The sequence below is a fragment of the Stegostoma tigrinum genome, chromosome 10 (assembly GCF_030684315.1).
Source record: "Stegostoma tigrinum isolate sSteTig4 chromosome 10, sSteTig4.hap1, whole genome shotgun sequence".
Taxonomy (NCBI): domain Eukaryota; kingdom Metazoa; phylum Chordata; class Chondrichthyes; order Orectolobiformes; family Stegostomatidae; genus Stegostoma; species Stegostoma tigrinum.
The window spans coordinates 61,538,114-61,551,423 of record NC_081363.1 but is presented as its reverse complement, the minus strand read 5'-3'; the positions used below and the strand labels follow the sequence as shown (position 1 = coordinate 61,551,423).

At 41.5% G+C, this 13,310-nt stretch overlaps 1 protein-coding gene across 1 annotated transcript in view; it reads left to right on the top strand.

Moving 5' to 3' along the window:
• scfd1 (sec1 family domain containing 1) overlaps nt 1-13,310 on the top strand; it is a 169,418-nt gene that overhangs the window by 41,403 nt on the left and 114,705 nt on the right. The gene's annotated exons all lie outside the window — the stretch shown is intronic.

The following is a 13,310-nucleotide window of genomic DNA, read 5'->3' as shown; positions in this document are numbered from 1 at the left end:
GAATGACTACAAGTTACTGACCACTCTTATATTACTGTCATTAGCTTAATAGAAACAAGATCTTGCCCTTAACATCCTGCTGATTTTCATGAGACTGAACATTTGTGGACGAGTTGCCCATCGAACTTATAAAAAGGTTTGGGTGCAGAAAATGATGAAGGGTCTAGGCCCGAAACGTCAGGTTTCTTGCTCCAAAGATGCTGTGTTCATCCAGCTCCACACCTTGTTATCTGGGTGCTCAGATAGTTGCCCAACATCTGGCCCAGACATTCTGGGCCCAAAACCCATCTACCATATAACTGTGACATGACCTGTTCAAAGAGATTGATTAAAAATAATTAAAAAGGTATCTAGCAACAAATAGTGTACAATTTTAACAATCATATAGCTGTTAGTCCCTGACAGTTGCTTGCTGTTCATCAGAAACTGCACAGTTGTGAGTATGGCAGCGTCAAATAGAGAGAAACAGATTTAAATTTCCAAGGTTGTTGATGTTACTTTTCCTTTCTGTTCCTTTTATGTTACTCTTGATCTAAACTTTCGTTTTTTTTCTCTTTCTGTACCTGATTTTGATATTAAATACACTAATGTTTACTTATACCCCTTGTAGATTTTTAATCTTTAAGTTTTTTTAAAAAAACTGTTCCATACAGTCGCACATGCACTGTTGACTTTGAATAATTTGCATTTATAAATTTTAAAAAGTTTTATTCACACAAGCAGGCTTAACTAACTGGATTTTCCTGGCTGCCACAAAATATGGTCTTTTACTTTCTCAAATGTATGCGCGTTCAGTGTTAGCCTGCACTTACCAGTAGATGGGGCAATGATGCTACAATATTTTATTTTCTTCTACACAAGTGAGGCATTTTTAGTTGGCTGAAAGGTAACTCTTGGTAGTAGTACCACTTACTGTTGTATGAGATACATTTTTGAACTATAATAATTACCTTGATCTCTACTTGAGAAATTCTTTATTAAACATTGGCAGTAAAGTGGATGGTTAAGATGATTAGCATCAGGTTTAAAACTGATATTTGTCAAATCTGAAATTATAGGCACACATTATCCTTGCAGATACCTCGAATATGTGAAGTACAGTCAACATGAACAATGACTCCAAGCACAAGAAAAATAAATTCACATGAATTGATTCATGTTTTGTACATTTCAACTCAAAAATGGCACAACTTTTGGTTACCACCTTTGTTTTTTCCTACATTTTGTAGTATTCTGTCTATGGTGCCCCAATGAATTATGGTTTCCACTGGATTTCACTGAAAACTTGAACAAGATAGAAGTAGAAATTGCTGTAAATATTCAGCAGGTCAGGAAACACCAATTTAGAAAGAAAAAGTTAATGTTTCATGTTGAATATGACTTCATCACAACTGAAGGAGGGTAGAAATATGATGAGTATAAGTAGGGGAATAATAAAAGGAACTCTGGGATAAACTAGAGGGCAGAAGCAATTAAATGACAAAGATGGCTTAGTGGTTTACACTGCTGCCTCATAGCGCGAGGGACCCAGGTTCAATTCCACCCTTGGGCGACTGTCTGTGTGGAGTTTGCACATTCTTCTCGCATCTGTGTGGATTTCCTCCTGCACCAGTTTCCTCCCAATCAAAGATGTGCAGGCTAGGTGGATTGGCCATGTTAAATTGCTCGTAGTGTTCAGGGATGTGTAGCTTGGGTGGCTATAGGAGGATGGGTGGAATGCTGCGAGGGTCGATGTGGACTGGTTGAGCCAAAGGGCCTGTTTCCACACTGTAGGGTTCCTATGACCCTATGATGATATCATGAACCATAAGGCTTAGGAAGTGTTGATGATTATGGTTAGAGGCAAAAGCATTCTTTCAGAGTGATTCAAAATGATTAGCGGTTCTTTCTGAAAGCAAATACAAGAATTAAACAGATTTAAGCCAGCAGATGGCAAAAAATGGAATCAAAATGGGTGACAAAGTTCACGATCTGAAGTTTTTAAACTGAGTGTTGAGTTCAGAAGGCCGTAAAGTGCTAACAGTAATCGTAAACTTCATTCGAATGTTGTAATAGGCTGAGGACAGAAATGTACATGAGAGAGCAAGGTGATGAATTAAGATGGCAAACAGATGAACTTTTGGGCTCATGCTTGTGTGCTGAATGGTAGTATTCCACAAAGTAGTTGCCCAATTTGTAATCAGTTTCTCCAATTTAGAGGAGACAAAACTGTGAGCACCAAACATAGTATACCAATTTAGAAGTACACGTCAGTCATTGCTTCATATGGAAGGAGTGTTAGGAGCCTGGGATGCTGTGGAGAAAGGGGATTAAGGGTTGTTATGAGTGCTGTGGGAGGAGATGAGTTGTTTGGGGTGATTGATATTGACCATAACGCTACTGAAGGGACCGCTCCCTCTGAATATTGACAGAGGAGAGACAATGTGTCAGATGGTGGCATTATGTACAAGGTAAGGGAAGAGCTATAGAACAATTGAGATCTGGTTCCTGTATTGTTGTGGTTGATAGAATTTTCAGCTGTCTTTTTTACTTTCTCCTTTCTCTATGAGCTGCAATACAGTTTCCCCCACTTCCCCTTTCCACCTCTCGGCCATCTCATTCAAAGAGTCATCCTGTGCTATTTCAGTTTTTCAGCTTCTGCAGTATTTTATTAGTCTCCAGTTGACATTTATAATCTGGAAGATTTGATTGAAGGGAAAAACACAGTATGTGTTTTTATGTTTAATTTTGGCCTGTATTTTAGCCATGGTATTGGTAGAAACAAAAACAATTGACAACTGAAGGATTTGTTAATTAGGCTAAAGTGACATGATACCATCAGTCACTTTAGCCTAATTAACAAATCCTTCAGTTGTCAATTTTTTTTGTTTCTACCAATACCTTGGCTAAAATACAGGACAAAATTACAGTACTTAATTTGGGAATACAACAGCTTCTGGTTGATGTAGGCAAAGCCTGAAGTATTTTATGGGTGGGAACATGCACCATGGAGAGACCACATTTCCAACTTAGATTCTGCTGGCCTGTTCTTAAGAGAACTGCCTAATGAGATAGAGATAATGGGAACTGCAGATGCTGGAGAATCCAAATAATAAAGTGTGAAGCTGGATGAACACAGCAGGCCAAGCAGCATCTCAGGAGGACAAAAGCTGACGTTTCGGGCCTAGACCCTTCATCAGAGAGGGGTATGGGGAGAGGGTTCTGGAATGAATAGGGGGAGAGGAGGAGGCGGACCAAAGATGAAGAGAAAAGAAGATAGGTGGAGAGGACAGTATAGGTGGGGAGGTAGGGAGGGGACAGGTCAGTCCAGGGAAGACGGACAGGTCAAGGAGGTGGGATGAGGTTAGTCGGTAGAAAATGGAGGTGCGGCTTGAGGTGGGAGGAAGGGATGGGTGAGAGGAAGAACAGGTTAGGAAGGCAGAGACAAGCTGGGCTGATTTTGGGATGCAGTGGGGGGAGGGGATGAGCTGGGCTGTTTGTGTGATGCAGTGGGGGGAGGGGACGAACTGGGCTGGTTTTGGGATGCGGTGGGGGAGGGGGAGATTTTGAAGCTGGTGAAGTCCACATTGATACCATTGGGCTGCAGAGTTCCCAAGCGGAATATGAGTTGCTGTTCCTGCAACCTTCGGGTGGCATCATTGTGGCACTGCAGGAGGCCCATGATGGACATGTCGTTTAAAGAATGGGGGGTGGAGTTAAAATGGTTCGCGACTGGGAGGTGCAGTTGTTTGTTGCGAACCAAGCGGAAGTGTTCTGCAAAGCGGTCCCCAAGCCTCCGCTTGGTTTCCCCAATGTAGAGGAAGCCACACCGGTTACAATGGATACAGTATACCACATTGGCAGATGTGCAGGTGAACCTCTGCTTAATATGGAAAGTCATCTTGGGGCCTGGGATAGGGGTGAGGGAGGAGGTGTGGGGGCAAGTGTAGCATTTCCTGCAGTTGCAGGGGTAGGTGCCGGGTGTGGTGGGGTTGGTGGGGAGTGTGGAGCGAACAAGGGAGTCCCTTGTTCCCACCCACCCTCCTGCAAAAATTCCATCCCCTATTCACAATTCCTCCGCCTCCGCCGCATCTGCTCCCAGAATGAGGCATTCCACTCCCGCACATCCCAGATGTCCAAGTTCTTCAAGGACCGCAACTTTCCCCCGCGGTGGTCGAGAACGCCCTTGACTGCGTCTCCCGCATTTCCCGCAACACATCCCTCACACCCTGCCCCCGCCACAACCGCCCCAACAGGATCCCCCTCGTTCTCACGCACCACCCCACCAACCTCCGGATACAACGCATCATCCTCCGACACTTCTGCCATCTACAATCTGACCCCACCACCCAAGACATTTTTCCATCCCCACCCTTGTCTGCCTTCCGGAGAGACCACTCTCTCCGTGACTCCCTTGTTCGTTCCACACTCCCCTTCAACTCCAACACACCCGGCACCTTCCCCTGCAACCGTAGGAAGTGTTTCACTTGCCCCCACACCTCCTCCCTCACCCCCATCCCAGGCCCCAAGATGACTTGCCATATTAAGAGAGGTTCACCTGCTCATCTGCCAATGTGATATACTGCATCCATTGTACCCGGTGTGGCCTTCCCTACATTGGGGAAACCAAGCGGAGGCTTGGGGACCGCTTTGCAGAACACCTCCGCTCGGTTCGCAACAAACAACTGCACCTCCCAGTCGCGAACCATTTTAACTCCACCTCCCATTCTTTAAACGACATGTCCGTCATGGGCCTCCTGCAGTGCCACAATGATGCCACCTGAAGGTTGCAGGAACAGCAACTCATATTCCGCTTGGGAACTCTGCAGCCCAATGGTATCAATGTGGACTTCACCAGCTTCAAAACCTCCCCTTCCCCGACCGCATCCCAAAACCAGCCCAGCTCGTCCCCTCCCCCCACTGCATCACACAACCAGCCCAGCTCATCCCCTCCCCCCACGGCATCCCAAAATCAGCCCAGCTTGTCTCTGCCTTCCTAACCTGTTCTTCCTCTCACTCATGCCTTCCTCCCACCTCAAGCCGCACCTCCATTTTCTACCGACTAACCTCATCCCACCTCCTTGACCTGTCCGTCTTCCCTGGACTGACCTATCCCCTCCCTACCTCCCCACCTATACTGTCCTCTCCACCTATCTTCTTTTCTCTTCATCTTTGGTCCGCCTCCCCTTCTCTCCCTATTTATTCCAGTTCCCTCTCCCCATACCCCTCTCTGATGAAGGGTCTAGGCCCGAAACGTCAGCTTTTGTGCTCCTGAGATGCTGCTTGGCCTGCTGTGTTCATCCAGCTTCACACTTTATCATCTATGTCTAATGAGATAGTTGATCCATTGGTTTTAATTTTCCAAAATTACCTAGATTTGAGGAAGTTTCCATCAGATTGGGGAAAAAGAGCAGACATAAATCCTGTAATTAAAAAGGGAGACATTAAGCAGGAAACTGCAGGCCTGTTAGCTTAATATCTGTTCTGGGGAAGATGTTAGAAACTATTTTGAGGATACTGAGGAGATTTCAAGGTAGTAAGTCAGAGTCAACATGTTTTACTGAAAGAGAAATCATACTTGACTAATTTATTGGAGTTTTTTTTAAGACATAACATCCTGTGGATAGAAGATTTTTGAGAGGTTGCTACACTAAAGGTTACTATAGAAAATGAAAAGTTCATGTTATGGGGGTTATATGTTAACATGAATAAAAAATTGTATGGTTATGGGAAACAGAATAGGCACAAATAGATAGGTTTTCCAGTTTGCAAGATATAGTGAGTGGTGTGCCACAGGGATCAGTGCTGGGACCCCAACTTCTGAAAATAGATGTAAAGTGATTTGGGTGAAGGGACCAAGAGTATGGTTGTTAAGTTTGTTGATGACACAAAGATAGGCAATTAAGTTTTGCACGGTGCAAAGGAAGCTACAAAGCAGTATGGATGGATTAAGTGAGTGGGCAAAGATCAGGCAAATGGAGTACAATGCAGGTAAATATGAAATTAATGCAAGTTATTAGTAAAGCTAATGGAATGTTATCACTTATTATGCGAAGAATTGAATACAAAAGTAAGGAAGTTGTGCTTCTGTTCTCCATGATGTTGTGAAGCGGTATTTTATTTAAGGTAAGTTTGTAAATGTGTTTGAAGCAGTTCAGTGAAGTCTCTAAGGTTTTGGAGTAGATCTGTAACTCAGGTTGTGGATGTTGAGGTTGGTTGGCTTGTCGAGCTGGTTTGTTGTTCTGCAGACGTTTCGTTACTATTCTTGGTAACATCCTCAGTGCAGCCTCTGATGAAGCGTCAGTGTGTTTTCCCACCTGGTTTTTAAACTCTTGGGTCTGTTGCAATGGATTGCCTCACTTTCGGGTTTCCTCCGTAGTGGAATGTATATGGAGTCGAGTTCAATGTGTGTGTTAATATCATGCTTTGTGGAGCCCCATGCTTCCAGGAATTCTCACACTTGTCTCTGCCTAGCCTGTCCCAGGATCTAGGTGTTGTCCCAGTTGAAGTCGCGGTTCTCCTTGTCCATGTAGATTGAGATGAGTGAGTCGTGGTCATGTCTTTTTGTCGCCAGCTTGTGTTCATGTACTCTTATTGTTAGTTTCCTTCCTGTTAATCCGATATAGTGTTTCTCGCAGTCTCTGCAGGGGATCTTGTAGATGACGTTGGTCCTGTCCATGGCGCAGCGTGGGTCTTTAGTTCAGGTGAGCACTTGTCGTAGGGTTGATGTGGGCTTGTGTGCCACTCTACGACCACTGGGCATCAGAGGTCTTGTGGTGAGTTCTGATGTGTTCCTGATGTGTAGGGTAGTGCGATGAGTGTGTTGGAGCGAATAGAATCTTTCTGATGCTGTTCCTGTAGGCATCTCCTGACCCAGTTCTTTGGACATCATTATCCTTGAACTCTTGGAAGAGGTATTCCTCCTTCTCATGGTGTAGTTCCATGTTGCCGCAGTGTGTTGTTGCTATTTCAAAGGACTATTTCAAAGATACACCACACACTATTTGGTCCCATTAGTCTTGCCATCCAGGTATCCAAAACTGAACTAGTCCTATTTGCCTGCTTTTTGGCACATATCCCTCTAACCCTTTCCTATTCATCTATCCATCCAGATGCCTTTTAAATGTTGTATTGTACCCACCTGTACCATTTCCTCTGGCAGCTCATTCCATACATGCACCACGCTCTGTATGAAAAAGTTGCCCCACTGGTCCCTTTTAAATCTTTCCCATCTCACCTTAAACCTTGCCCACTAGCTTTGTACTCTACTACCCTTGGAAAAAGACCTTGGCTATTTACCTTATCTATGCCCCTCATGATTTTATAAACCTTTATAAGATCTCCCCTTAGCTTCCATTCTCCAAGAATAAAGTCCCAGCCTATCAAGTCTGTTCTAATAACTGAAACCCTACAGTCCCAGTAACATACTTGTAAATTTTTCCTACATCCTTCCTAGTTTAACAGCATATTTCCTATAGTAGGGTGTTCAGAATTGTATGCAGCATTCTAAAAGTGGCTTCACCATTGTCTTGTACGACCTCAACTTGACATCCTACCTCCCATATTCAAAAAGCAGATTCTTTTTTGAATATTTTTAATATAAGTGGTGAGAGGCTTTTGGAATAGGCAGGAATGGTGAGTAATAAGGTCAGGATGATCGAACTGTAGGGTACAGCAGGCTCAAGATACCGAGTTGCTGACTTCCACTCCTAATTCGTATGTTCATATTGCCATAATTAAGCCCAACACTGACAAGATACAGTTTTCCCCTATTATCAAATGTTGTTTTCCAAACCCTGTTGACAGAAACAATATCGTTTTAAAAGTATCTTTTCAATGCAACACTCTAATTGCTTTCTCCTTTGGTAAGAATACTAGCTTATACTTAATTGATGGGGTGACTGTCTTCTGAAATTTATGGTAATGCGTTGTGGAAAGTTCCATATTATCACACTTGATTAAGTTAAATCAACAAGTTACTTATCCACCATGACCAGGTATGCTTCACTGATGAATAACAGCTGTACAGCAGGTTGGAGCCTTGCATATGTGTTACAGTATTTGGATATGAGTTCGCACCCACAATCTCTACCTCTCCTCAGAGGTATTGTTTGGCTTTATAGCTGGATGAGGAAAATGACCATTGAACATAATCTTGTCCTCACCATGTCCCTACAGATGGACACTTCACAACATGCTGAAAATTAGGAGTTAGAACTTGGATTAATACTCTCTGCTGATATAACCCAATCTTCCCAGTATTACTGGCACCATGATAGATCCTTGAGAGAACAATTTCAGTAAAGGGATTACTCATTTTATCCAGCAGAGCTTTTTTTAATTGGGAACTACTTAAAAGGATCTTTTTAATCTTGAATCTTATCAAATTTAACTTGCAACCTGGATACTGGTCATGTACGACTGTCTTGCAGAGTATTGAGATGTTGGCCAGAACGTTTGGAGATCATGAGTATTTGAGTGATATTCACTAGTGCATCCTGCTCTAGTTTCTGGTTCCTTAGCAGTGTGGACCAATTCTTATCCTGACTCTCTGCCGTCTCCTTGTAATAGTTCATAGCCTCTTCATGGTTCCTCACTGGGGTCCCAACTCAGACGTCACTTATGTTATCATCTCTGCACAAACTATTTTCATACTTGAGAATTTGTGATTTTTTGATCATTTAATCAGATCCACATTATATACTAGGCTGTCCACTTGCAAATGATCCACCTTGACCAACTTCCAAAGTTGCGGCATAACAGACTTCAGCTCTGTGTATGATATCAAGAAACAGCTGAGTAGACTGGATGTAGTAGAAAAGGCTATGGACACTGACAGTAGTGCTAAAGTCTTGTGTTCCAGGACTGGCCAGTTCTCTAAACCAAGCCAGCCCAGTACACCAACAGCGTTACCATCCTCCTGTCAAAGTGGAAAAATTAGCCAAGTATACCTTGTCTACGAAAAGCAAGGCAGATACAATCCAGCCAATTACTATTCATCAGTAAACTCTAAGTTATTAACAAGGTTGCGTAATGTGGCACTGATTCAACAGTAGTCTACTTATTAGTAACATAGTGTAGAGCTGGAGGATTACAGCAGGCCAGGTAGCATCAGAGGAACAGGAAAGTTGACGTTTCAGGTCAGGACCCTTCTTCAGGGGGTGCAGTTTTAGTTCCTCCAGACTGCTTGATTCTAAATAAATTACAGCATTGGTAGAAACATTGAAAGAAAACCTGAATTCCAGAAGTGAAGTGAGACTGACTACCCTTGACATTAAGCTACACCTACTCCAAATGTCCTGCAGTATTTCAAGAAAACAGCTCATCTTCAAGGGCAGGCATAGCAAGAATTGCAGTTGCTGGAGTCCAACATAACACAGTGTGGAGCTGGAGGAACACAGCAGGCCAGGCAGCATCAGAAAAACAGGAAAGTTGATGTTTCCCAGCCCGAAACGTCAACTTTCCTGCTGCCCTGATGCTGCCTCGCCTGTTGTGTTCCTCCAGCTCCACACTGTGCCATCTTCAAGGGCAATTATGATTGGCAATCAGTGCTGAGCTTGTCGGCTATGCACAATCCTATGAATTAATATTTGCAACTGCTAGGAGCTATTAAATAGCCAGGGAAATGAGAAAAATCTATGTTTTTTTTGGAGCGTAGTGACATTGAGGACTCCTTTAATGAGGAGTGCGAATGTCTTTAGGATACAGCAAGATGTTTAAGCTCAGCAAGTAGCTTGGAGGATGTAAATGTTTGCAGATGCATTACCTTGCTAGAGGAAACTGTTTGAAATTTCCTAATTCCCCAAAAAGGAGTTGAACAACAAAAACATGATATGAGTAATTGGTTTAAATCTCCTTCCATGCAAATGATAGACATGTCTCATTTCTCCTGGTGATTCTGAGCTGCAGGTATGAAAACATTATCTTGAGATAGCACACTGGGGCTATCAATTCAGATCAAATCATTTACATTCTGGCCAACTTGGGTAGTTTTAATTTAACAGAAACAAACCCCACATTTTCTAAAATTACTTCATGGATCTGCTTCCAATTGTAAAAATCAAATGATTGGACCTCTTGACAAATTGTTTGATGTATGATGAGTGAAAAGATAATCGAGAAAGGCATGGAAATTTTCCTGTCCTCTATTTCCTTAACCCATAAAATTGAACTCTGGGCCTGATTATCTGTTAAAATATTAAATACTCTTGGATGGTAGTCCTGTTGGCAGACAGCCATGGACTCCACTAAATTATTGAGGTACATTTGTAATTATTATAAGTTATGCTATTTCTAAACTAAGTATGTACAGACGGTGGAGCCCTCATTTTCCATTTATATCAATAAAACTAATCTTGAAAATCCATAGAAATTTCATACATAAAATCTCAATTGTTCATCAACTTGAACTGTACCCTCTTACAACTAAGTTGGTAATTACAGTGTGGCTCTGAGCCATTCTGACCAGGATTTCCAAGATTGTATTACTGTACATGCTTCCCATGTTCACTGACATCAGCCATTAACTGCACTGGGGTACTACACTTGATTTCTACACTATTGAGCTTAGCAAATAGAAATGAGATTATCTTTCTGCATTTTCTCAAAATGCAGTAAATATTGCCCTCAGCTGGTGGGCTCTTCTTCCTGATGCCAATTCCCACTTCGGCGTATCTGCAAAAAAGTGTTCATGCTGGCACTTGTAAGTTGGGTGCTTGACAAAATCCATTGGTCAGCAAGTGTCTGTGTAAACTGTGACCATGAAAGAGTAAACTAGAAAAGTGGTTAAAAAGTGATCAATTTGCGTTGTTGCATCAATCACTAGATTTGGGGGAAATCAATCCGGACATTCATTATGCATTTTGTTGTTTTGGTAACTAAGAAATTTTCAGTGATCTGTTGTTTTAAAATTCTTGTTCTTTGAATTATCCACATATTTTAAAAAATCTGATACTTCACTTCAATGGGTGCTTTGTGCAATGGCAGATTCTTATCATTTTAATCAGCCTTAATGACTTGCAGGAATGCTTTTGAAAATAAGGATCTTAGAAACTCTACAATCTTTGAACTGTATGCTAAGAAGTCACTTCAAGTTTGATAGCTTATGGGATTTGACAAGTGATTTCCTTTCTACTCCTTTCCTTTTGGAAAGTACTCAGTTATATTATCCAACTTACCATGCACATGTCATTGCTGGAGCTTGGAACTTCAGTCATTCAAAACATGTCTGTTTTTCTGCAACCATAATTAATGTTAGTCTCATAGATAACTTTCATTTGGAAGTATACATGTAATTTCCATTTACTGGAATGAGGTTTGGAGACAAAATAGCTCTAGGTTACTTTTTTTTCTGGCAATGAATTACGTAACTACAATATTTATGCTTTTTTTGCAGAACACTTTCAAATGCTCATGAACTTGCCTCCTCTGAGAAATTTCTGCATATTGGTGCTACTCAACAATGATAAAACCATGCAGTACCAAATTAGTATTTTGCAATAAAAACAGATAATTCTGGAAATGCCCAGCAGAAGTGGCAGCACCTATGGAGAGAGAAACAGAGTTAATGTTTCAAGATTGTGTTTCTCTTTCCATGGGTGCTGCCAAACCTACTGAGTATTTTCCAGCATTTTCTGCTTTAATTTCAGATTGCCAGTGTCCAGAATGCTTAGATCATATACCTGAGTTTACATTGGAAATTAGTAATGTATTACTCTTGCCCTTCTTTATCTTACATCATCACTAAGTCTTTCAGTTGTATCTCTTAACTACTTTTACTTCTCTAAAAAACTGTATCACTGACTGCTAAAACAGGGAGGTTGGGAGTGAAGGAGAATGATCTGATTTGTTATTTTCAATGACATTTCAGTTTTAAATTGTTGAAGCATTATACTTGCATTGAAAAGAATTCCACCTCGTACATGTACATCTGCTTATGCCTGACTCACGTTACCCTTTTCAATTTCCAGTAATGTTAAAACCACTGTCTTTTTTAGTAATGGCATCTTTTTAAGTATTCAAGAGTTCCAAAAGGTATTCGCTAAAGCATATAAGGCTACTCAGTAAAACAAGAGTCTATGAGGCTGAAGGTCGACATTTTCAGGATGGAAACCTGCAGTTTGTGGAATGCCACAGGGATCAGTGCAGGGGCCATAATTATTTACAATATGTATTAATGACTTTGATGATAGAAGTCAATGTACTATTGAAAATGACAAAATATAAATTGAAGATGACACAAAAATATGTGGAAACGCAATTTGTACGATGAAGCAGGAAGCTTCAGAGGGATATAGACGTATTAAGTGAGTGGCACATATATAGCGATGGAATATAATGTGGGAAAATGTAAGTTTATGTACTTTGGCAGAACGAATAGAAGAGCTGTATATTATTTAAGTAGGGAAAGACTGCAGAAAGCTGGAGCACAAAAAGATTTGGGAATCCTCCAGTTTGAATTGCAAAATGTTAAAATTCAAATTTAGTGGCTAAAAGGAAAAGCAAATGGACTATTGATCTTCATTTCCAAGAGAATGGCATATAAAAATACCATACAAAGCATTAGTCACTCAGCTATTGGAGTACCGTACTCAGTTTTTGTCCCTTCACAGAAGAAAAACGTAATGCCGTTTAAAGCAGCCCAGAGAATGTTCGCTAGGTTGATACTGGGTATGGTTGGCTTGTCCTACAAGGACGGGTTGAATAGGTAGGGCTTATATTCATTGGAGGTTAGAAAAATTAGACAGAACATGCAAGATTCCTCAGAGGTTTGATATGGTAGATGCAGAGAGCCTTGTGGGAACGCTTAGGGCCAGGCAGCATAATCTCGACGTAAGGAATCACCCATTTAGGACAGATGAGAAAGAAATTCTTTCTTCAGAGGATAACGAATCTATAAAATTCTTTACTGCAGATGGCTGTTGGGGTTGGGTTGTTGTGTGTATTCAAGGTTGAGACAATTTTTTAATCAGTCAGGGAATCAAGAGTTATTTAAGGTAAAAGCAGGTGGAGTTGAGGATTATCAGATCACTCGTGATCTCAGTAAATTACAGAGCAGGTTCACTTGGCAGAAATACCTACTTCTGCTCCTATGTTTTGTGGTCTAAATCCAGATGCTGATGCCAGTGATTGTTTTCTGCTTCACAAAGTATCCTGCTGCAGTCCTCACAATTGCAAGCAACATAATATTAATTACTTGATGTAAATCTAAACAACTTATGCATTGTTCAGGTTGTTAAAGCCATTGAAAATGTTAAACTTTGTTCAGTGAGGTTTTCTGAGTTTAAAGTTACAGTGAGCAACTTGCAGGACTCGATAAACTAAGTTTAGGA